Source organism: Mesocricetus auratus, unplaced genomic scaffold (genome assembly GCF_017639785.1).
Source record: "Mesocricetus auratus isolate SY011 unplaced genomic scaffold, BCM_Maur_2.0 Super-Scaffold_15014, whole genome shotgun sequence".
Taxonomy (NCBI): domain Eukaryota; kingdom Metazoa; phylum Chordata; class Mammalia; order Rodentia; family Cricetidae; genus Mesocricetus; species Mesocricetus auratus.
In genome coordinates, this window is record NW_024429186.1 from 2,201,495 (window position 1) to 2,227,378 (window position 25,884).

At 48.2% G+C, this 25,884-nt stretch overlaps 2 long non-coding RNA genes across 2 annotated transcripts in view; one reads left to right on the top strand and one right to left on the bottom strand.

The window, feature by feature from the left end:
- LOC110343612 overlaps window positions 1-25,884 on the bottom strand; it is a 120,934-nt gene that overhangs the window by 19,948 nt on the left and 75,102 nt on the right. The window lies entirely within an intron of this gene.
- Window positions 10,654-24,385, top strand: LOC121139194. The gene is made up of 3 exons (XR_005876044.1): window positions 10,654-10,905; window positions 22,304-22,434; window positions 23,958-24,385. It is a non-coding gene; the product is annotated as an uncharacterized LOC121139194 (long non-coding RNA).

Below are 25,884 nucleotides of genomic sequence, written 5' to 3' on the forward strand. Positions count from 1 at the left end.
TCCAGATACATAAAGTACTAGAAAAACAGCCAGAGAGAGAGAGAGAGAGAGAGAGAGAGAGAGAGAGAGAGAGAGAGAGAGAGAGAGAGAAACATGGACTAGACATGGTGCCAAAGATAATAATAGCCCTTGAAATGTTAAACCGTTTCCCAGAGCTCTTCTTGCGGTCTATCCCCCCCACCCCCTCCTCCTGCTTCTTCTTGGAGAACAGCCTCCCTGGATGGCTTCCTGTTCATGTGGTGGGCCCCATCCTTCTGAGTCAGCTGTGGCAGCTGTTTTGGGAGACGGATGTGCGGGGCTGAGGGGAGCAGCCATGGGAGGGGAGTGGAGGGAATGGAGCCTGAGCAATGTAGATTCTAAACGGGAAAAAGGGGGCAGTAGGAATGCTGGATTCCTGCTGCGGGCGCAAATTCGCTATCTTGTCCTGCCTCATACGATGCTCTTGATTACGTTCCCCATTGGCCCATTTGTCTCTTTTTTCTTGGTGGTAGGCGAGAGGCCCACGATTGTCCTAGGTCTGGCACCATGACTCTCTCTAGTGCAGTGATACATGTTATCCGAGATTTATTGCAGCTTGCCTGAGGACTCAGAAAGCAAAGTCAGGTCGCAAGCCGTAGAAGCCAGGCACACGCCTTTAATCCCAGCAGACGGAAGCTAGGAGGGTGGTGGTGCACACCCTTTAATCCTAGGAGTCAGGATTAAGAGGTAGAGGGAGCTCTGTGAGTCCAAGGCCACCTAGTTCTACACGAGATTGAATCAGTCCAAAGGAGAATTACGGCTCACACCCTTAATCCTAGGAGTCATGGGAGGTGTATAAGACAGGAGCAAGATTCGGTATCAGGCATTCTTTCCGCGGCCAGCCACACGGAAGATGGGAGCATTCAGTCTCCAGCCACGCTGAGGAGAGCTCGTGGGTCAGCCCTTTCAGCATGAGGTAGAGGTAAGAATTACTGGCCAGTTGCTGCGTTGCTTCTCTTTTCTTCAGCGTGGTTTGAACCCCAATATCAGTCACTGGGCTTTTTTTGTTTATTATGTCACACTTCAGAAGTGAGTCCTGTCCTGTTACAGAGAGCTAAAGGTCATGGGGGGGGGTGTGTGAACAAGTTAATCGGTTTTTTTTTCATTATCCCTTTGGGAAGTGCACCAAGGCATTTCATTCCTAGCTAGCTCCCTAAATCAGCTCATGAGATTAGGGACAATGTCACAGGGACTCCAATACAGTCCTGGAGCAAGCTGTCTTCCTAGTCCAGCAAGTGCAGCCTGGGTCCTTAGCGGCTCAAAGAGAGTAGCACGGGCCACATTATGCAGAAGCGTCTGGGTGCCTTCAGACATAGTCTTGAGGTCAAGTCTGTGTGCGATGAGTTCCCCTTCAGAAGATTTTCAGAGGAGGCACGTGTCCAGTCGACATTCACACTTTTTTTTGAAACATTAATTTAAAGGTGAGATTAGATAATGTGCTTGTAACCTGCATCTAGCGTTGTGCTAAAACCCATAAAGCATCCTTCCTTATTTATCGTTATCCGAGCAAGGAGCCCGACGAACTTCATTCTGAAGTTCACATTCGTGCACTCAGAAAACGGCTACTCGGCACGTCTTCGTTCTCATTTTCGGTGACGGTGACAGAATATCCCAACAAAAGCAGCCCAGGGGGAAGGGGCTTTTATTTCCATCTCACAGTTTAAGGGAGCAGCCCATCCCAGAAGGAAATCAGGACAGTGGGAGCTCGAGGCAGCAGATCCACATTCAGGAAGAAAAGCACAGCCTATGTGATGCCTGTGCTCAGTGAGCCTTCTCCACTGTGTATTACCGCAGGATCCAAATCCAGGGAACAGTGCCACTCACTTTTAGAGTGGATCTACCCACATCAATTCATTAATAAGCATAACCCCTCACAGCCACGCCCAGGGGCTAAACAAAAACAAACAAACAAACAAACAAATGAATACCTCTCGGTGGTGCCTGCAGGCTTGTCTGATCGACAGTTGTTGTGCCCAAGTTCTGAACCCCAAAATCACCAAAAGGCTCATTTCAATACAAAAGCAAAGAATCTTTTATTGTAGATGTTTAATGAGCTAAACCCATTAGCTCAGGCCTTTCATTCATTCACCATGGTAGATGGCTGGAGAAAAGACCCTGAGAAATCACTAGGCAGGGATCTTATAGGGCAGCGTAAGGGGAGTGTCTAGAGGTATGAAACAGTCTCAGGGTTGGTGCACTTACACCAATGTAAGGATGACTGCCTTGTGTTGATTGGTCAACTGGTTGTTATGGCCCACAGGCCCTCCCAGGGCTGTTGCTATGCTCTGCCCATCACTTGTTATGCACTTGTACATAAAGCACACCCAGAGCCGTAAAGCACAGCCCCGCCAGCTAACTCCTGATTGGTTCCTTGCCATGAGGGGGGCATCTGACCTCCTAGTGGCCAGGACAGGAGCAGCAAGGTCAGAAGAGCACATGTTAGCCTGTCACGGCTGCTAAAATGGGAAGTTGGTGGTGGTGGGGGGCTGTGCTGGTCCCTTTACTGTTAGCAGTCACTACTACCACAGGCACCTGCCCTGTGCGGAGTACTGGCTTTGGTGTAGCACCCGGAGACCAGAGACGCCTGTTCTCATCAAGTGTCGCACCTGCTGTGCGGCCTGCATCCGAGAATGTAGCGAGGTGGTCGGGATAGATGACACAGAGACCGGTCGGTTGCTTTAAGAAAACTTTATCTTCCCAAGTCAGCTTAGGAGGAGACCCCAGTCCGCTTAGGAGAGAGCTCTCAGGAGAAGTCTCTGGCGAAATCTCTGGAGAAGTCTCTCCAAGAAAAAAAGAGCTTCCCTTTTTAAGGACTTTTGCCATCCATTTACATACCATTCTTTCCACTTCTCACCCTCCTGGCTGGTGGTTTAATCTCCGGCCCCAGAATCGGGGAGACACCACAGGGGACAGGAAGAGGCATCTAGCCGTAGGAGGTGTGAAAGGCATGGTATTTCAGTGAGCCAGCCCTTATCTGAGCCCTATCAAGCTTTAAAGCACTGAATTGTTTTCAGTAAACATTACATAGATGCCTGTTCCCAGGCCGAAGGGGAAGTGGGTTTCTGCTCAAGGTCTGGTGTCCCCACACTGGAGGATAGAAAATACACGACAGATTGCTAGCATGCAAAATTCCACCTAATTGCTAAAAAAGAAAGGAAAGCCAGCTCACTCACGGGGAGGGGGGGAGAAGGAGGGGGGGCGACGTAGTGACAGAGGGAGGGAGGATGTGGTGGAAGAGAATCTGAGTGGCCAAAGGGAGACAGGTGACAAATGGGGCCTGCCTGTGAGGCTGTGGGGGAAAGAGTGACCCTGGGGCAGAAGGGGAGCAGCAGTGAAGCTCCCTAAGAGCGCAACAATGAGCTGCATCGATGCATGTGTGCATGCTGCATGGGAAACTGCATTCCTACTCCCTGCCACCTACTAGTTTCATTTTCAGGGCATCCAAGTTTTCCAACCAGCAGTCAGGATACACCGCCACTGGGGCAGGCTAGGCCTACCTACTTCGATGAGGAGGAACGAATCCACTGATGTCAAAGTAATGTTGAAATGTTGCAGGAACCCTGCATCAGCACTGTGGGAGGCCACTCCTGCACGTGTCTCCTGGACAAGCCACTTCAGGTTCCGGGAGGTCTACTCCCTGCTATTCAAATGCCCAGAGTCTCTAAGACCCAGTGTGTGCACGAGCTGGGGGTGACTTCTGCTCCGTTAGACAGCTATGATTTTGTTCGTCTCTAAAACACAAAGATAGCCGGGTGTTGGTGGTGCACGCCTTTAATCCCAGCACTCCGGAGGCAGAGGCCGGAGGATCTCTGTGAGTTTGAGACCAGCCTGGTCTACAGAGCAAGTTCCAGGACAGGCTCCAAAACAATACAGAGAAACCCTGTCTCGAAAAAACAAAAAAAAACAACAAAACAAAAACCAAAACACAGATCGGTTGAGGCAGGCACACCCCAGAACCCAGATCCTAAGTGTGCTTTCTGTGTCCTGGGGATGTTGCTACTGTCTGTCTCGGGAGCTGTAACTCTGGGCTTCTGTCCGGAGCCCAGGTGAGGTTGCTGACACCTCCAATCCCCGCCCCTGCCTGCACTTTGGAGTGGTAAGAGTTTAAATGACCAGTGCCGTGCCTGCTAGTTCTGAGTTGTACACTTAGGAAGACGTAAGACTTCAAGGCCTACATCTAACCTGAGTCAGAGAAGATCTGTGATCGCTAAGACGGACGCACTCGAGCTTCCTGCAGGACCAACCTGTACTGCCTCCTGGTCATTGCCTCACCCCAGCTACCCGCTGCTCACACCTATTCATGGCAGGGTGGGACTGTGAAACTCCTTATGTGAAATCCTTGTAAAAAATGTGCTAGGATGAAACAAGGAAGCACCGTCATGCGACCCTCAGCCCTCTAGCCGGAGTGGGATGGTAAACAGTAATCAAGGAGCAGCGTCTTCATTCACACTGTTTTGGCTAGTAACTGCAACCATCGGGTTATGCAAAACACCTGGCTTGTGTGTTAAGTTCAGATTTCACCTTCCTGGTTGTGCCAGGACTGACCCGGAATTGGTGGTAGGCAGGTTATAAACCTAGATTCCTACCAATGGAAAGTTCTTGGACCCCAGTCTTCACGCACAGATGTGGCTCGGGCATCAAGATACACGGGGTTGGGGTGGCGTAGGTTAATTTTATTGGGGGAGAAATCACTTACAAGAGAAACCGATAACCCAGGATCTGCACTCCGAGCCTCCGAGCTCAGCTGCCCTCCGAGAAATGACAGGACCAGAACCTAGAGAGAGAGAGTGTGTGGCTGTCCTTCCCCTCAGGCCTTAATCCCACTACCTAGTAAGATCTCTCACTACACACACACACACACACACACACACACACACACACACACACACACACACACACCCTTCTCAGATCGCCAAGCAGGAAATGGGGCAGGAGCAGAAGAGTCTATCCAGCTCTGCTGACTCAGACTGACCCGATCTACTGCCAATCCCAGGCCCTGTGATTACTCTCCTTGGGTTGTTAGTACCACGCGATCTATATTTCCCATCAGACATGCTCTCCTCGGAGTCCTCTGGGGACGGACTGAGTCCAGCCAGCAGGTCAATAAATGGCATAACAGAATTAACTGACATTTCATTTATCCTTCAGTGTTTTTTTTATTTTTTTTTCATCCCAGACATTAGTTTAAAGGATCATAATGTCATGGAGCATCCATCAAAGGGGATGGGGAAAAAATGAAATAAGACTTATTCTCCCTCACATTTTTTCAAGCTGTACGGGGCACTCATTCCCTGGGGTAAAGCTGGCCATTTTAGAAACGAGAGCAGAAATGCTCGTCCGTCAGACTGCACCTGCACGTTCAATCGTCTTTTTGAAACCGTTTGTTATTATGACATAGTCTCCAGTGAGCTTGCGCGGACACATACGTTGCAAACCGGAACACTGGTGAGCATAGCTCACGGAGACGCTGGCTCTTTTGTATGGGGATAGTGAAAGGTTCGGACATTGTGTTGCCCTGAACCTGGCAGAATGCACTCAGGCAGTTCTCTGGCCAACCCAGAGTTCCTTGAGAACCCGTCTGCACGAAGGTGCAAAGGACCCCTTTAAAAGACGGACCCCTGTCCACTTCTGCTCTCTGATCCCACTCCTCTCCTCTCCTATATGCCTCACCTCACTCTTCTCTTACTCACGCTCTCTCTCTCTCTCTCTCTCTCTCTCTCTCTCTCTCTCTCTCTCTCTCTCTCTCTCTCTCTCTCTGTTATGTCTGTCTCCCCCCATTTGGTCTCCCTCTGCTATAATAAACTATGGTCAGCATACTCTCCGTGGCTTGTGCTTCGTCTGTCCCGCCGGTCCTGGTTCCGTCCTCGCGCTCATGTTTCACCTTTCGCCCGCTTTTTCTAATTTCTAATCTTAGGCAAAATAACAACAGATAGTAGGAAACAAGCAAAAAAATCACAGTAAGAATGCCCCTTGGCTAAGATCAGTCCAGGGTGATAACCATGGAAAGTGTTTAGATGTGGTTTCCACCAGTTGAGGGGTCTCTGTGTTCATACCAACTGCAACAAAGACTTAGGAGAGAGAGATCACGACACGCCAACAGGCAGTGATATTAACAGACAGCAAAGCCTGGGTTCCTGTGGCTTTACAGACATCCCGGAAACAGAAGGAGCTTACCATTTCCTATCACACCACAGGTGGGAGTCTCCCTTAACAGTGTCATGCAAGATGTTCACAAAATTAGTTCAAACCTGAATAAATCCATGCCAATCACAGGCCAGTATCTGACAACAGCGCTGAACAACGCCTCTTCCGGACACAGCAAAGAGCCGAAAGTCAGCAGAAACAGCCACCGTCTCTTGATTTCCCTTTTCATTGTCAGCCTGTCTGTTCTTTGGAAGGTGACAATGGCTTTTAAAATTGAACTATGGCCCTGGAAAGAATCAAACTGGCCATGTCCACTCATCACTTCTCCCAGCGCTGTCCCAATGACGGAGGAAGAGGCTACGTTCTGGCCAGGTAGCAGCAAACTTGAGCAAAAGACAGCAGGCACACCGTCTGGATCAGGCACCGTGTTAGCTGCATCTCTTATTCGTGCAACACAGTACCTGACAGATTCAACTTAATGGAAAAGGGTCGGTATGGCTCACGGTTTCAGTGGGTGTGGTCCATCACCATCGGGGAGCTGCTGGGACCACCCCATCTGCTCTGGTGGGAATGTGAAGCAATAGTACTCTCCATCCCGTCTTATCGGCAATCAGGGAGCTACACCAAAACTGGAATTGAGTGATGTCTTCAAAAGCCTTCCCTTAGAGGACTCCATCTGCCAGCTAGAACCTCCATAAAGAAGGTTCCTTAGCCTTCAGAAATAGTCTTGCCAACCAAAGGCCAAACCCATAAGACATGGGCCTGTAGAAGCCGTCCCAGATGCAAAACCCTTGTCCTTCTGCTGTCTTCTCAATCTTTCTAAGGATTTCCATTACTCCTGGGAGAGACCGTGGAGACATGGGCCTTCAAGGTCGTTCACTCTACAAAGGGCCAGTGCACATCCAGGAGAGCCTTGCTACCAGGCGAATTGGCTCCCATTGGCTGAACTTGGATTCCATCCCTCACCGTTCCAAAAGTCCCCGCCTACTGCCCTGGCTCTCTGTGGAAATGCTTCCCGAAGCAAAGGTGGCAAGGGATGCTGCTCAGTACTTTTGGCCTTGCTGTCTTGGTCAAAACAATGGACAAAGGACTAACTCACACCCTTTGCTGCCCAGAATAGACCTTGGTTGGTCCAGAGGGCTTTTTCTCCTGAAGCCGCAGAGAATGGATTCTGGGGAGTTCCACCGCCCTTCTGTGGGCTTGCTAAAAGCCCCAGACAGGAGAGGAAACGGGTATGGAAACACCTGCAGCGAGGCTGCCAGGAGCAAGCAGCTGTGGAGAACTCCCGCTGGGATTATTTCCTTGTGGCTCTGCAGCTGGCCGGCTCAGGCACCCGGCAGAAAAGACTCAGCTCCTGGCCCAGTGAGATCTAACAACAACCTGTTCAAGTTTGTTCAGGTTGTTCAGGCATCTCTCGGCCCTTATGCCCTTACTCCCTCCTTTGCTTATCCCAGGGTAGCCTAGAAAAGAGCCGAAGAGACGTGAACACCGTTTCCGACAGCGGAGATCTGGAACTTTATCAGTGAGGAGGGGCGGTGATTACACACATCATCGAGGCTGACTCAGAGATGCCAGACAGTGGAGAGCAGGGATGGCAAGGACATTTGTGAGGACTTGGGTAACTCATTAGGGAGGAATTTTAGGAACCCAGAGGAGGAGAAGCTGTGTTGTGGTGCAAACTGGTGCTGGGAAGAATTACTCCCCCCTCCCCCTGCCCCTCCCCCTCCCCTCCTCCTCCCCTCCCCCTCCCTCCCTCCTGCCTTTTGTGCAACTAGTTGTGTTTAGAGATACTCAGTTGGGGAAAGCCCAGTCCTGGATGACTGCAAGAAGCTCTGTGTGCTGGGGAAGGAAGGACAACATCCCATGGTCAGCTAAGCTGTCATTTCCACCAGCATTGAGGGGGTTACTTAAAAATCCTGGGCACCACGGTCAAGGATGACAGACACCAGAAAGAAGGGCACCCTCTGCCCCTAGCCTGGATAGAGAATTTGAGGTACTGCAGCACCAGGACCCCTCTATTAACTTCTTAACAAAGAAACGGTGTTCTTCCACCAGATGGGAAAAAGGAAGAGCACAGCACTGCGGTTTCAGAATAGAGAGCCTTGTGTGGGAGCTCTCTAGCCACCCATTCAGTGGAAGCCCAGCTCAGCCCCCTAGCTAGCTAAGCACCATCCAGGGACCATGGGCGCCCAGGGCTATACTTCTAGTTATTCTACCAGTCAGCTATACAATAGACCTTGGAACGTAACAGGGGACAAATTATTGAAGCCAGCAGGCAAGAGTGTGTATACCTTGGGCACTTACATCTTGGGGACGACCTTGCCCATACCTGCTAGTATAAGAGAGACTATGTGGATCAGATGCCCGATGAAGCCTGCAAGGAAGTAAAGGAAGTTTAAAAGTAAGATGCTCAGAGTAGGCTCCTTAGAGAGGTGGCCCTGGAGCGAAGACTCATGGGGGTAAGGCCCACTCACTGAGAGCAGATGTTGAGGACCTGGTATTTCCTAGCCAAAAAAAGAAAAAAAAAAAAAAAGAAAAGAAAATCATCATCCTCTTTTCTCTCTGTGCCTTCATAGCTCTCTTTTTCTCTCTCCATATAGGACATGGACAGTAAACAATTTCCCAAGATTGATGTCACTCCCTTATAGAGACACCATTCCCTACCTGCATGTGGCCTTGTGTGTATGTGTGTACATATGTGCTTTCCCTTAACAAGGAAAAGAAAAAAAAATCCTCCAAAGCTCCCCAAAACAGTTGAATGCTCTTAAGCTCTGCTCAGAAATCTTTTAAATTCAAATAATTTCCAAGGGTTTTATTCAGCTGAGTTCATCAAATGCACTTTGTTTTTTTCCTCTATCCTGGATCAGCAAAAGCAATTTTCAGAGGGACTCCAGGGGGATTATGTTTCTAATGTGTTTCTTCCCCAAGACCAACTCACCTGTCTGCCTCGTTTTCTTTAGCTGATCTATTGACTAACATTCCTATGATAGAGGTTGACCAGAGGGTAAATGCTGCGTCTATCTCCTGAGAAAATAAAATCTCCTTCTCATGTGTTTCTTTTGATAGGTGCAGGTCCTTGGGTTCATGTGCTTAAACTGTGCATGGAATGACTTTAAGTGAAGCTTCATTTTGATGTCTGGAGGCTTAGCTGTGCACTCCTGTAGATCTGCCTAGACACAGTGTTTATTCTGCAGAGTGGAGGATGTGGAAGAGGTTTTATTGCTGGAGCACGTTCCCGGGGAGGCCTCCTCCAGCTGATTATGAGTCCCTAATAGGCCTCACCTCTGGGCCAGCCGGTTTCTAGAGGAATTTGAGAACAAAGGCTGTATGTGAAAACCTTTGAGAGATATCTGGTGTCCTGGTTTTCTTCCCATTGAAGTGATAAACATCATGACAGAAAGCAACTTCAGTTTGTAAGATTTTCCTGACCTGATCGTTTTGGTCACGGAGGGAAACCAAGGCAAGAATTCAAACAGGGCAGAGATTCCGGATGCAGAGACCCTGGAGGAGTGCTGCTTACTGGCTCACTTTTCATGGTTTGCAAAGCTTGCCTAGAGGCAGTCTAATGGAGGCATTTTCTCAGTTGATGGTTCTTCTTCCCAGAGGACTCTGGCTTGTGACAAATTGGCAAACAGCAACAGCAACAAGCCAGCTTGTTGCCAGAAAGCCTCTTGTCCCCCATAAGTTGCCCCAAATAAAACACACTGACGCTATATTCGTTATGAAACTGTTGGTTGATGAATAGGGCTTCTTATTTTATTATTATTTATTTCCCATTTCTTATTAACCCATTTCTATTAATCTAAGTATTTCCACGTGGTCTTATCTTACCAGAGAAGGGTCTCACATGGCGTCTACTGTCTGCCTACACTTCCCAGAATTATCCTCATCTCCTAGTCCCACCTCTCTCCCTGCCTCTATTGGACACGGTGCTTTATTCATCAGCCAATAAGAGAAACATGGACACCGAAGGACCTCCCCCATCACCAGCTCATCTGGGTTCCCATTCCCGACACCCCAAACTCCACAGCTCCCCCTCCAATCCATCATCTCCACTGAACACAGAGGTGCACTTCAAACTCCTTAGGCTGAAAGACCCTGCGGGGAAGCTGCTGGTCATACCGCCCCCAGCTCATCAGTCCCAGAGCGGACTGCAGACCCAAGTTTTCCCTTCTGACATCTCTGGATGCTTCCTTCCAGAGCTCGCCCCCTCCCCCATTGCCCCTTCTGACATCTCAACCTTCCTCCCCAGGTCCAGGCTTAGGAGAATGTCCCAAGTAGTCTTTCCTGGCCTGAATTCATTTCTTCCTTAATGCTTCCTGGTTCTGGACTTCTATTCTGTGGAGCTGATTAGGAAGGGAAGACACCGATTAGTAGACCCCAGGGCGGGCCCCGTAAAGCTGTATGGGAGGTCAGTTGCCATTGGCTGGGAAGGGAGCACACTGTGACGCGGAACCTCGGCAGAGGCAAAGCAGGAGGACGTGGTCGATCTCAACAATGTGAAGCGTTCCAGAATACTCTCGCGTGCTGAAGGGTGAGCCTGCCCACCCCACCCCAACCCCGCCCCACCAGATAGGGGAAGGCGGGGACAAGATCTAAAAGTCGAGGCCATGGGATAAAAACTAGAGCTCGATGGTGTCTGATGGTGTCTGTGCTGGTGGTGACCGCGGATGAGCAACGGGGGCGGTAAACAGCCTTACCACTGAAGAGCTACTTGAACGTCTTCACGTCTCTGGGATTGAGGTAATCGGACTGGGATGGGCGGAGTGAACTGGCTGGGGACCTTTTATCATCTGGCTGGTTCTTTGCTGCCTCATTTACACGGCTTTGAGCCTCTTAAGGACAGGGATCAAGTGAAGTCTTAAGAATCTTGACACCTCTCACTCCCCAGTGCTGAATAAATAATAGTTGTGGACTTGAACCCAGCTCAACTGAATGAGCTGGTAAGGGTTTCAATGCTGAGAGCCTCTTAATTAAATCTGTAATAAGTTAGACTCAGTCTCATGTAGTTTTAAGACATATGGTCTAGGTTGTGTCTGCATTTGGAAGGGATGTTTGCCTGGACTTACAAATTTAGGCGACCTGTAGAAAATACCTTCTGAGATATTGCACAATATCAGTGGGTTGGTCCAGACTTAATCAGCAGTGTCCAGCCTTCTATCTATATTCTGTTCTTTGAAATATAGGCTCTCTAGATACAAGGGGGGAAGGGCCTAGGTCCTGCCCCAAATGATGTGACAGATTTTGATGATTCCCCATAGGAGGCCTTACCTTCCTTAAGGAGTAGATGGGGGTAGGGTGGGTTGGGGGTCGGTGGGGGGAATGGGAGGACAGGAGGGAGAGGGAACTGGGATTGGTATGTAAGAGTGTTTTTAATTTAAATAAAAATTTAAAAAAGAAATGTAGGCTCTTTCTCAAATATTGAAAAAAAAAGTTCTGACATGAAGAATTCATGCTAATTTTATAATTGGAGAAAAATGAAAATGGGTATTGGAGAGAAAAAATACATGTGTTCATCATGGTACCCAAGGATCAGTGCTTTGGCAATGTTTTTGTGTGCATCTTCCCAACAACCCTTCTCTTGTATTTCTAGATTTCCCTTAGGATTCAGCATCTGTGGGATTCTAGAACTTTCCTCCAAGTCTACGGTTAGCTTCCTTTCTGTTTTGTCATTGTGACTTACCTTCTGAGTCCTATGTCTGCCTTCTGAGTTCTTGCCTAGGCTCTCAAAGGTTTCCCTGCATTGTGGTGTCTTCCCATTTCCGTACACATTAGGGTGTGCTGTGAGGAAAAGCTCTTATTTTGCTTATAGTAGAATAAGAAGTACTTGCTTCTAGCGATGAAAGTCTTAGATGAAAGAATTGCACCCCCTACTCTCAGCCACCACTCCTAAGAAAGCACCCCTTCCCTTACTACCTCCAGAAGAGCGAGTTCCAGGAGAGCCTCCAAAACAATACAGAGAAACCCTGTTTCAAAAAACAAAAACAAAAACAAAAAGCAAAAACAAACAAACAAAAAACAAAAAAAAAAAAGAAAAGAAAATGAAGACCCAGAGAAACCACTTATTAACAGGTAGAACTGTGCACAGGCAAACACAAGAGGTACCATGAGTCACACCAAGAAGAGTTAAAAGCTTGGGCTTTAACAAAGAGAATGGCTGTCAACAGAATTCAAATTATGACGGGCTACAAGCCTATAGTCATTTCTAGAACCCTGCTATCTCCCCTCCCAAGTGGAAGCAACACTTCACAGCCCCTGACCCTGTGGCCAACATTTGTCCTCAAGCCCCTTGGTGGATTTACTCCCTAAAAAGAACAGTAAAGGCACCACTGCTGTAGATTTGACCCCTTTCTATATACAATTGTGGTGAGGAGAAGCCAAGCCAAGAGTATCCTTTCGAACACCCAGGAGTAGTCCACAGCTGGATAAAGGATGTGTGGCGTTCCACGTGATAGGAGGGCCCAGAACATTTTTATGTCAGATTTGCGTAAAGCAAATCACACGCTGAATAGAGAACTCGCTGTTTTAAGGAACTCCACAATGAAATCTTCTGTCAAAAGTGAAAAGAATTCTTGTCAATCAGAGAGTGACATCCCAATTCCCGTTTTTGTCGGCCTGAATGTTCGCATCCAGAGCTTTCTTGATCAGTGAGCACAATGGGGCACACGGGGAAAATTGCAGGGGTTTGGACAGGCTGCAGACGGGACAGAAGTAAGACCTGCGTGCACCCAATGGTAAGAGCAGGCTGCACACTGCGAAAGCCCTCATCGATCCTGCTTGTAGTTTGCTCCCCCCAGTCGATGAAGGTAACCGCCAATCAGATTGCCTGCCTTGCCTTTACTCCGACTGTTCTCATAGGCTCTGCGGCCAGTGGGCTGCAGTGCTGGTTTTGTGTGTATCCGCGCCTTGCACTCTTCCCAGAAAGAGACATGATTTGTTTCCCTAGTTTGAGAGCATGGGCTAGACTCGCATCTTGCTTGGGCACAGAATGCAGCTAGTACGAAGGTCATAAATGTAGGCTGCAGGACTCCGGGCTTCTGGTCGACCCTCTTCTGTGACTGTGGTGTAAAAGTGGTAAAGCCAGCTTGCTGGAGAACCGGTGTGGCGAGATGTACAGCTGCCCCTTCTGGCTCCCATTACCTAGCTGGTGGGCGCCTGTCTGCTGGATGAGAAAGCCCTCCTAGACCATCCCGGCTCCTACCAACCAGCCTGCTGGCCACAGACTCTGAGCGGGCGTGCGTGTCACCAAAGCCTAGCCCAGACCAAAAGAATAACCGGGATGATCCTTGGACTCAGAACTGAATAGGATTGTGATTTTTAAAGCATTAATATTTTTTTATATTTTTTAACTGTGTGTATATGTGTGAGTGTGGTTACGTGTGTCTGTGCAGAGCCAAGAGGCCAAAGCAGCATTTCCCCCCTCAATTAGCTCTCCACTGTATTTTTTTTCCAGTTAAGGTCTCTAATTGAATCTGGAGCTCACTGGTTGAGCTAGACTGGCTGACCAATAAGACCACTTGTCTTCATAACACAGAGCCAGGGTTGCGGGTGTACACCACCCTGTCAAGCTTTTCTGTGGGTATTGGCAATCAGAACTCAGGCTCCAAGCTCTCGCTGCAAGCACTGCATCCTCTGAGCCATCTCCACAAATCCCTGAGAGGGATTTTCTTTTCAACTGGAAGAGCAGTCATCGATCTTAACCACTGAGCCATCTCTCTCTCTCTAGCCCATGGGTTTTTGTTGTTCTTGCTTGCCTGTCTGTTTTTGTTGTTGTTTGGTGTATGCAACGGATGCAGAAAATAGCTGCAGTATTCCTCTACAAATAATTCACTATTCCAAGAGCATTTTCTTGGTTTTTGTTTTGTTTTGCTTTTAAGAAATCTAAAAATCTAGGCATTTACCAGTGTTGATATTCCACTCTTCATCTGCTTGAGTTTCTAACGACAGTTTAGTCTGAGCTTGGGTGATTCTGCTTTATAGTTATTCTCCATTGGAGTCACTGATACATACAGCTGGCAAGACCATTTTCCTAGTAGTCATTAAGAAGCAGAGCAGAAAAGGGAGTTGTCAGACTTTCCCCTTCAGTGGATTGACCCGACTACACATTCACCCTTGAAAGTCACTGACTTCCCTTCCAATGTTTCATCAAATAACTACATTTCTGTTTGCTTGCTTGAATGGATATGGTCATTGAATAGAATGGAGGGGGCTTGGCAAGCCTGCGGTCTGTTTTTATAAATAAAGTTTTACTGAAACATCCATGCTTATTCATGTACAGTACTACCTATGGATTCTTTTTTTTCTAAGTAGATAGTTTTTTTTAAAGGATCCTTTAAAATATATTTATTTATTGTGTGGCTGTGTGAGTTTGGGCACACCTCCTTGGAGTGGAGGTCAGAGAACAACTTTTGGGAATGGGTTCTCTCCTCCCATCGTGGAGACTGGAGATTGAGCTCAGGTTATCAGACCTGGCAGCCAGTGCCTCTCCTGCTGAGACATCACTAGCTCTGTTATCTATGACTTCTTTCGTGTGGCAGTGGCAGAGATTAGTAGTCGCAAGAGGCGTTCTATGGGCTCACAAAACTAAAACATACTGCCTGATGTTTAAGAAACACTGTTGAGACGGGGCAGGGTGGGGGGAGGGACAAGAAAGGCTGTCCACGTCCACAGTATATTATAAATGTCATTTTAAAGGGAAATCTATTGCAATAGCCATTTTTTAGGTGTTCAAATTTATAAACTCAGGCTCGACCAAACCTAGCTAATTAATTGCATTGCAGAAAGAGACAGGAAAAAAGAAAGGCAGCGTGTGTGGAATGATGTCACAGAAAGAGAGGGAAGGCAGCCGTTATTGGGCTTCAGTCAGCCTGTAGGGACAGGAAAGTCCCAACAGTGAAGGATTTACAAGGCAAGGGCTACCCACATGCTTGCCACAGCCTCTTCATAAAGCATTGAGTCACCTTGCCCTTTTGCCAGGACCACAGCTGAGATTCTGAGATAGACGGGTAGGCTTGGCACTTGCTTTTCCGTGTGACACTCTCCTTGGTCGTCAAACGATCACCAGGAGGCCCTAAATCCTTGAAGGCTGGACACCGTGGTTCTAGACAGGACACTCGTGGCTATGGCGTGGCTAACGGAACAGGGGTTGTGGCAGCTGGTGGCCCAGCTTCTCCAAATCAAGCCTCCTGCGGACCTGCCCCCCTCCTGCTCTCCTTCGCCAGGAGCCTCAGCTCCCACAGCACCGCCCCGATGAAGAGTGACGCACCTGGCTGGTGCCCCACTCGGATCAGCCAGGGATGCGCAGATGGCGGCTTGATGTGTCACTAGCTTGTTCTGAAACGAGGCATCGACTTTACAGGGAGCAGTTCCTCCTACTCAGGCGTCAGCGGGGAGCACACAGTGTGCATGCGTTTTCTTATTATTATTCTCATCGCTATGAATCTTCCATAACGGTGGCGGCGATGGCTCCCCCTCGCCCCCCCCGTCACAGTTCCAGGCCTCTGGCTCCACAAAGACTGATAAGCACACATTTCTTCAAGTCTGACTTTTCCCACGTTGAAGGCCAGCCTTGCTGCTTTCTCTTAATGCATCTCCAGTGGACAAATGCAAGCCCAGGCCTTTTGTTTCAGGTCATTTTTTTCCATAAAGCCAGCACTGGCTTATCTGTGTGTGTCCATAGACATGCTGGTTCTACTGTTGCCAGGACTTCAAAGCTTGGCTGGCCACTACAAACACCTGAGAGATTTTACTGCAGTGGGGCTTCCGCTGGGATCTGCATCTGGTCTCTCTCTGATGAGGCAACCTCATTTTCCCCCTTGGACCTTAAACAGAAGTCAATACCATAAATGTCGTACCAGGGTACCGCTTGCCAATCATGGACACACACACACACACACACACACACACACACACACACACACCCTGTTTGGTTTTCCTTGTTGGTTGCCAGTCCAAACGTTCCACACTCTACAGGTGGCCGTGGAGTTCCTTTGTCTCTTTCTGGCTGGGAGGCTCTCAGCTGGCTCCTATTAGCTTCCCTGCTCTCCCCAAGCCTGAGGAACCTTACCTGTAAGATAAGGGATGACCGTGAAAGCTACTCCTATGTTACAGTTGCGACTACCATGGTGCAAGAGTTACTACTAGTAGTAAGTCCTACTAGTTACAGCAGGGTTAAATGGATTAACGCACAAAGATCTGAGGAGAGCACCCAGCTCACGGGACGGTCTCATTCGAGGCTGGTTACTTTCTATCACTGATTATCTTTATTTGGTCTACTCTGCTTCCTGTGTTCTCTTGGCTTAGGCTTCTGGTTGAGGCGATCAGTTTAGGGGGCTCTGTCCTGAGGACAGAGGGGGGCATAGGGTGGATTTGTCGGTGTTTGCACAGCTGTATCTCTTTATTGAGTTTTGTTTGTATGGAAAACGTGAGCTCACGACAAGGGTGCAGGATGGAGGTTGGGAAGAACTAGAATGTGGTACCTGGAGATCCCGTCAGTGAGTCCTTGCTGGGGACCAGAGCGAAGCAGCCCCACATATGGGCAGGCATGAGAAGGGAGTTCCCACTCTAGGCACATTCATCTTCCTGGGCAGCTTATAGCACCACATCTTTCTCCTAAGTTTCTATAAGTGAGAAGTCCAAGGTCAAGGCACATGTAGTAGTGACAGCCTAATTCCTAGGTCAAAGACAGCCTACTTCCTAGGTCACAGACAGCCCACTTCCTGAGTCACAGATAGGCTCACTTCCTGGGCCACAGATAGCCCACTTCCTGAGTCACAGACAGGCTCACTTCCTGAGTCACAGACAGGCTCACTTCCTGGACCACAGATAGCCCACTTCCTGGGTCATAGTCAGGGTCTTCTGGTGCTTCCTCACATGTTAGAAGTCGCAGGCTACCTCTCTGGGGATCCTTTCTATTCAAGAAAAATCTCACTTTTGAGGGTGCTACCTGATTACATCTATTTATTTATTTATGTTTGTTTGTTCATTTGGGGGTAGGAGTGAGCAAGAGCATCAATCACTATGCATCTGTAAAGGACCTGTGAGAGTTTGAGAGTCAATGTCCTTCCATAATGCAAGTCTAGAGGACCGAACTCAGGTCCTCCGGCTTTTGCCTGCACAGCCATCTTGCTATCCCATAATACCATTACACTGGTGATTAAGCTTCAGTATAAAAACTTGGAGGCCATAAGCATTCCAATCACAGTGATAGCAAACCATATGCATGAGCATTTGCAGAAGACCCAGTATTGTAAGACACAGTTAAGAAGAGGGTGGAGATTAAAAAAAGTAATTGTCTAATTTGAGAAATACCATCACTTGCCAAGTTCCAGGAACAACCGTGGGTGTTGACTTTGTTCACACTGTGGGTCAATAAACAACCACGGTCAGGATTATCACAAAGAGAAGAAAGAAAGAAAATTCACCATCCCTCCAACCTGTCAGCCGTGTTCCTGGAGCAATGGCAGAATTCCAGAAACTGCAAAGCACTGCCATTAATGGTGTAACTGTAGCTTTTCACAGCTCATGTGCTACACTACTTGGGAGACGCTTTTAAAAAAATTACATTATTAGCAACACATAATGCATCAATCAGTCCTCTATTTTAGGCATCGAGCACGATTCTTTCTATCCCCAAGGTGGTGGTAGATACTTCACCTAATGGTTTAATAAGCACACCTCATAAACAGTGTAATTATCCGTGTTACAACCTGGAGATTCCCGGAGTCACTTAACGCTTGGTGTTGCTATTTAGCATCCAGCAGACACCCTCCAGGATGAATGAGTGCTAAGCAGTCTGTGGTACACCCTCGGGGGCTTGCAGGCATTCTGAGCCGGGCAGGAAGAGCACGCGGTGGTGACAACGGAATGGCCCAAATCTCCAAAAATTCTGTCGCTGCTGCTGCACTTCTTAATCACGTAAGAGATGCCATCTTAAGCCAGGAAATAAGAACCACTTCCTGCACTGTGGCGAAGTGTCGAATGCCTACGAGTGCGCCGCAACTTCCCTACATTTCCAGCCACACACAGCTAGGCAGGGTCCCAGCCGCAACACTCCGAGGTGCCGCCGCGTCAGTCGCCTGGCTGAATTAGTGGAAAGCTGTGCGGTTGTCCACCTTTTCCTTGGTCTGGGATCAAGAGGGACACGCATTTCCAGATGTCGCAGTTCACAAAGTGGTGAAGCCTCCTCCTTCAGCCTGGGCCCCGAATGGCTGTGTGGGGCTGGGCGTGCCTCTCACCCTTGGCTCGTCTCCTTGTGGGCCCTTGAGGAGCAGGCAGAACGAAGATGACCAAGGACCTTGTCATGAGAAGGGAGGCTATTTCTTCTATGCGCAGTAGCTCTGCTAGTGGCCAGGGGATGTGTTTGTAAAGAGTGTGTGTTCATTATCTTTGTCACCACTGTATACCTCAGTTGCTTCATTTATATCACGGTGGTAATTTCTCAGAGGACTGTTAAAAATAGTTTAAAAAGTATAAAAGTAGGAACTGGAGAGATGGCTCAGAGGTTAAGAGCACTGACTGCTCTTCCAGAGGTCCTGAGTTCAATTCCCAGCAACCACATGGTGGCTCACAACCATCCGAGATAAGATCTGGTGCCCTCTCCTGGCCTGGAAGCATACATGCAGACAGAATAATGTATACATAATAAATAAAATCTTTATAAAAAGGTGTAAAAGTAGTCAAGGCATGTGTGTGTGTGTGTGTGTGTGTGTGTGTGTGTGCGCGCGCCGCACGCGCACGGGAGGGGGGAGGGAGAGGAAGGGGGAGGGGAGACAGAGAGGGAAGGAGGGAGGGAGGGAGGGGGAGACAGGGAGAGAGAGAGAGAGAGACATGCTGGGTTTCAAACTCAGGGCCTTAAGATGCTAGCCCTGTCCTATTCAGCTACACCTACAGCCCAGACAGATGCACTTAGAACAATGCCTTGACATGGAAGGACAACTGAATGCTTCCCTTAAATTCATACAAAATCCACACTCCCAGCCCTTTACAGAATGTGACGGTATTTGGAGACGGGGCTTTTAAAGATGTGATAAACACTACATGAAGGCATAGAGTGGGCCCTAATCCAACGTGTCTAGCGCCCTTATAAGAGGAGATTATGAGAGCCAGACAGGCACAGAGAAAGGAGTATTGGACAGTGCCGGGAGAAGACACCGTACTTAAGCCAAAGAGAAAGAGGGGCTTCAGAAGAAACCTGCGTCTTTTGATACTGTGTCTAGGATTTGGGGCCTTCAGCAAGGAGTTCCTGCTATTTTAGCCTTCTATTCTCCGGTGTTTTGCTATGGCAACCCTAAAAACTCAACAGAAGAGGCACATACGCTAGCTGGCATTCAGTAAGTTGTCAGCCACCTGATAAATATTGACTGGCAGCAAGGGTCTGTTTTCTTTACCCAGTGTTCCACCCGTCTTCCCCTGAAACAGTGATCGCCTAGCCGGCAGCACATTAAAGTAAGTCGGGGGGGCTCTGGAAAGGTGACCTGCCTGGCCTCCACCTTCACTTGGAGATTTAGTTGGCTTGCGCAGGAGCAGGACCTCGCACTGGTAGTTTCAGAGGACATTCGGCTGAGTCTGCCGCGGGGCACCCGCGGGGTTGATGCTCCCCTTCCGCGCGGGTCAGCAAATGGCTGCTCACCTGCTTAGCACCACAAAATTTGCCTCGAACTTGACAAGCCACAAACCGAAAGCAGCACCTGCGGGCGGCTGTCCCTTTCTGTGGCACCCACGCCTCACAGAACACCAAGCCTGTGGCCCCCTGGCTGGGCAGCCGGGCTGCCCCTGTGTTTTCACTCAAGCAGTGATGCAGAAGAGCTGTGCTGTTGATAAACCTCTGGTGGGGGAGGGGAGGAGACCCTGAAAAGAAAGGGCTTCGGGACTTTTAGGAGAGACGCCAGCCCAGCGTTTCAGAGGCCTCCTTTGTGGTTAGCAAGTTAGCCTACGACTAGAAGGTGGCTTGCATGCCTGGGTGGGGTGGGGGTGGGGCGCGCGAGTGAGGAGCACGCAGACCGGGGAGACAGACTAAGCAAGATCATGATTACAGAAAAGGCTGGAAGTCAACCCCAGATGGCCACAGTTGGCCACAGATGACCCGGACCAGAACTGAGAGAAACGTCCCGTTTCTGCCTAATTCTGGGAGAACGTCCCCCTTAGCGCTCTTAGATCTAATCCTCATCGTGTGCATCTATCTGGTTTGCGTCCCTTGTCAGCACTGGAACTCCCTGCCTTGAATGCCCGCCGTGAGTTGATTACTCTCTTCAGATCTGCCTCCTCAAATTTGATGATCCCTGTTGGTTTATCTGACCAGAACGCTCAAAACTGCTGGACTTTGGTAAACTTACAAACTGGCTGTCTACCCTTGGCCATCAGTTATGGTTGGGGAATCTAAGACACACCTCAAGTGGAGGCCAAACTGTCGGTTTCAACAGAGACACCCCCCCCAGGTCGTATATTTTGCCGTTGCCACTCTGAGCTGCACCAGAGACAGTCACACGGATGCCTTCAGCACATGATTAGCCATCCCAGCTCGGGACCCAGGAGGACTAAGAGTCAAGAGAGGACTTTGAAGTTCATTTCCTTGGGGGTTGGGGGATAGTCAAATTCCCTGCACCACATTTACCCTAGCTTGATCAGTCCCTACTCAGAAAGACCAGCGTTGTGGCCTGTGGAAGCAGAGAGAACAACTACATGCAGGAAGTGACTTTCTCGGGGGAGCTAAGGCATGTGAGTCCTGTGCGTCGGAAGTGTGAACTCTGATAAGGAATGTGTGGCATGGACCCTGCCCTCTGGGAAGCTGCACATTCCTGAATGCAACCTGTTCAGTTTGCATAATATTACTTGTATGTATGTTTTCCTCTTTTTGTTGTTTTTGTTTGTTTCGTTTTTGGTTTTTGAGACAGGATTTCTCTGTAGCTTTGGAGCAGCCTGTCCTCCTGGAACTCGCTTTGTACACCAGGCTGGCCTCGAACTCACAGCGATCCGCCTGCCTCTGCCTCCTGAGTGCTGGGATCAAAGAGGAGCATCACCACCACGCGTGCATGCATCGCGGCTATATGTATGTTTTCCATACTGACCATTTGGCAGGACAACCAATTGGTAGCCTCGTCCTTGGGGATGAGTATGTTTTCTGCTCCTAGTTTTCCTTAGTTGCCTGTAGTTCTCTGTGTTGAGTTGAGGCCTCACGGGCTTTTCCCTGTCACTTTGCTGAATTGGTGCTGCTGTCCTTGTTTGGCTCACATTTGGGCATTCATGTTGGTGAGACTTCATGGGTGTGGCTGACTGACATTCCTAGGAGACACACTCTCAAGGAAGACTCCCTGATCCTCCGGCTCTTATGATCTTTACACCATCTTTTCTACAGTATTCTCTGGGCCTTAAGTGCAGGAGTAGATGTACTCACTGGGACTGGGTTTCACAGCTCTGCATTTCTGTTGGCTGTGGTTTTCTGTAGTGGTCTCTCTCTACTGCAGAGAGAGGTTTCCTTGATGAGGGGTGAAGACTACAATTACCTGTGGGAATAAGGCCCGAATGTCTGTAGATTGTTGTTAGGGATTATGCTGGTTGAGTAAATTAGTGGTTGTGGATTCTAACCATGACCTACCTCTCTAGCTCCAAGTAGCCCTTCTATAAGTGGCTTTTATGAGGGTATTTCACCACAGTAACAGAAAGAGTCATCAAGACAGCTACAGTTCTGACTTTCCATCTGGGCACAGAGCAAAACAACACCATAGAATACAATTAAATGGCTATGGGAAAACAAAAGTTTCCTAGTTCTGTACAGACAGGGAATCACTCCATGGACCAGAAAAGTTTAGATAGACGATGACAGGCAAATTAGAGGACAATTGGCTATACCATACTTAAAACAAGTCCCTGTATCCTTATGGCAATTTCCAAAGTATCCATTTTATCTCAAAAAAAAAAAGTCTGTGCAGCTTACACTAGGTGGTTAAGATTCAGTTTCATGCCTGTTTACTTACTATAACCTGTCAGCTTCACTTACTCACAGAAATGACGGTCTAACTCTGTTTAATACAAACAATTATGTTATGATCCCTCTGGAGTCTCAGGCAGTTGAAGGTGCCAGACACACTCACTTATGGTCACTGGGAAGTGAGGTTTAAACATCATGTTGTTCTTTTACTTCCAGTTCCTGTCTCCCAAGTTGAGTCAACTGAGCTACAGAGGCCTGAATAAATTCCCAGAAACATGCGTGTTGGGTGGGGTTCCCGATGAGGGGCCCATGTCTTATAGCCCACGGATTGTAGAAGGATAAACCCGGTGAGTGGCCACATCAAAATTCATTTCTGAGTCTGAAATGCGAACAATGGTAAATGAAGCTGTCTTTTACTGTAGCCTGGGCAGTCAGGTTGGTATTTCAGAATATAATTAAAAACCATGCAACCTCTCCTAATAGTGCTCTCACCTTCTTACAGTAGTGGGAAAACTCACAATGTTTCTTCCACAAGGGTGCAAGCCCTGAGGGAATTTACAAGGAGGGCCATTCTACTCTGAAAGGATGGGGAGGCAGAGGAAGGGTAAATGACTCTGGGAGGTTGAGATGTTTGAGCTGAGTCTGAGATAAAGAAGGAGGAGAAAGGAAGTTCCTTCCAAGCTCATGGCACTTGCCACACTGCCTGGTCTACAATCATGTATTTTCTTCCTCATGAGACTCTCAAGTATTACGACCTAGATTTGATCCCTATAAGCCAAGTAAAATGTTTGATATAGTGACACACATCTGCATTCCCAACACTTAGGCCTAGTGAAGCATTTATCACTTTTAGTTAGACAAAAAGGGGGAAATGCTGCAGGATATTTGATCTTACAGTGACACTCCAAGACTGATAATAAAATTAATTGTAGTTGTGTTTTTTTTTAAACTCTTTGGGGGCCTGCCACCCAGCTCCCAGACTCATTCTTACTTATGAATGCCTGGCTTTAGCTTGGCTTGTGTCTGGCCAGTTTTTTTTTGTTGTTGTTGTTGTTGTTTTTTTGTTTTTTGTTTTTTTTGGTTTTTCAAGACAGGGTTTCTCTGTAGCTTTGGAGGCTGTCCTGGAACTCACTTTGTAGACCAGGCTGGCCTCGAACTCACAGAGATCCGCCTGCCTCTGCCTCCTGAGTGCTGGAATTAAAGGTGTGCGCCACCAACGCCCGGCCCCTGGCCAGTTTTTCTCTTCAACCCCCCATTTCTCTTCAACCATATTTTACCCCTGGGATTTTTACCTTTCTCTATTCTATGTATCTTTCTTTTCTCCTTACTCTGTGGCTGGCTGTGTGGCTGGCCCCTGGTGTCCTCCTCTCCATCTCCTATTCTCGCTCCTCCCTCTTCCCTTGAGCCTAGACTACTCCTTTCTGTCAGCCCCGCCTATCCTTTCTCCTGCCTCACTATTTGCCACTCAGAACTTTCCTAGACCAAAGCTTCACAGGGTTAAACAATTGCAACATGTAAGAGCGCGGCACATTTTTGCATCATTATAAAAATGCATTCCACAGCGTAAATGAATGTAACACATCTTAAAAATAATATTCTACAACAATTAACCTTGAATGGGGGGGATGGGGCAAATTAGCTACTTAGCTGGCCAGAATTAGGCATAGAGAACTTGGAGCACTCAGGTTACAATGTGATGGAGAGGAACCGGAAAGAGGAGGGCAGGGCATGGGAAGAATCTCAGGTCTATTGGGTCTGGGAAGAGTGGACAGAGAGGGTCAGCTGGCCATTCCTCTCCTGCTTTCTTGACCGATCCGGTTTTGACCTCCAATATCTGACTCCCCCGCTTTTTTTTTCTAATTAAAAATAGAACAGTCTAGATAAATGCTTCCTCTGGTGTCCAATGTGCAACGCGACGACATCATGCCAGCCCCGTGGCTGTTTCTGCCACCACTACCGGACACACCGCCCCTGCAGGCTTCTGCAGTCTCAGGAGCCCAGCAGCCGCCACCTCCTGCTGCCCACCACAGCCCCAAATGCTGCAGCCTGCCACCGGCTCTGTCATTGAGATGGGTCCCATGCCCTCGCACATGGTGCTGCAGCCTCCTGCCACACGGGCTTCTCCTGGCTGTCCCCCTGTGTCTGCTTCTTGGGCAGCTCCCCCCTCCACATCGCCATGGATTGCAGGCTCCTTCAGCTTAGCCGTCTCCATTGCAGAATATTATTTTAAGGGGGGTTGCATTTGTTTATGCTCTGGAACATCTTTTTTTTTTCCTTAAACAATGTAGCTGTCTTGTTCTTGTTTGTGCTGCATTTGTTTCACTCTGTGAAGCTGCGATCCTTTGCCTGTCTAAAAACACCTGATGGTCTGATAAAGAGCCCAGCGGCCAATAGCGAGGCAGGAGAAAGGATGGGCAGGGCGGGCAGGCAGAGAGAATAAATAGGAGAAATGATATATACATACATACATACATACATACACACATATGGAGAGAGAGAAAGAGAGGGAGAGAGAGAGAGAGAGAGACAGAGAGAGAGAGAGAGAGAGAGAGAGAGAGAGAGAGAGAGAGAGAGAGAGAGAGAGAGAGAAGGAGCAAGTGAGATCACAGAGAGGAGAGGAGGATGACAGGGTCCAGCTATACAACAAGCCATGGAGTAAGAGTGAAAGTAAGAAGATATACAGGAGTAAGAAAAAGAAGAAGCCCAGAGACAAAAGGTAGATGGGTTAATTTAAGTTAAGAAAAGCTGGCAAGAAACAAGTAAAGCTAAGACCAGGCATTTTAGAAGTAAGATTAAGTCTCCCCATGTGTGATTTATTTGGGTGTTGAGTGGCAGGACCCAGAAACAACAAAGAAGCCCAAAGAGTAAAAACAAAACAAAAACAAAAAGTAAACAACTACACACCTTGACACCCACTTGCACCTGCTTGGGCTTATGCTGTCACTGTCTGCTATCATCACATACCCACAGCCTGCACCCTCAGCCACCCCCTGCATGTGAGCAGCTACAGGTGCCCTCAGCCTGGCCCATGCAGCACAGGGGCAGCCTGCTACACCTTGCCAGCCAGGCTGCCTGGGAACCCTGCTGAGCCACATCCCCCCCCCACAGCTGAGCACCACCACTGCAGTTCTGCAGGGAATGGCAACACCACTCTGCAAAAATTAAAAAGTCAGGAGATCTGGTGAGACACCTGGGAATTCGTGAGGAGGGAATTAGATTTTATTTTCTAAAAAAATCTTTCCTACATTGAGAAAGGGAAACACTATTCCAATGCAGGGCATTATGACTCTGTATAGTGCTATAATAGATGGTTTGAAAATGAAAAAAAAATAAATGAAGTGGTAACTGATTTAACTGGAATTGACATGGTGTCAATTGTAGTTACTATTATCAGTTTGGTAATTCACATTATATCCTTTAAAAAAAAAGAAAAAAGGTTTGATGGTTGTGCCAAATATGCAAAATTGACTGATAAGATGATGTAAGCCTTAGAAAGCCCTACTAGTGAACCTAGGAAAAAACGCATAGACAGAGGAGTTTAGAGCAGAACCCACAACACCATTGCATGATGAAACTGAAGAGGAGCTGCCCAAGGTTATTAGAAAACCAACCATAGTTTATACAGTTACCACACAATAACAAACCACCAAGGCTATGCAGAGGTTATCCTGAATCCTGTAAAAATGTTGTATTTGAGAAGATTGGAGGAAGCAGTCATTTCATTTGGTATGCATTCACCTATGTGAAGCAGATGTTAAATTCATGGGGCAGCTCAGAACAGAATTATCCCCCAAGAC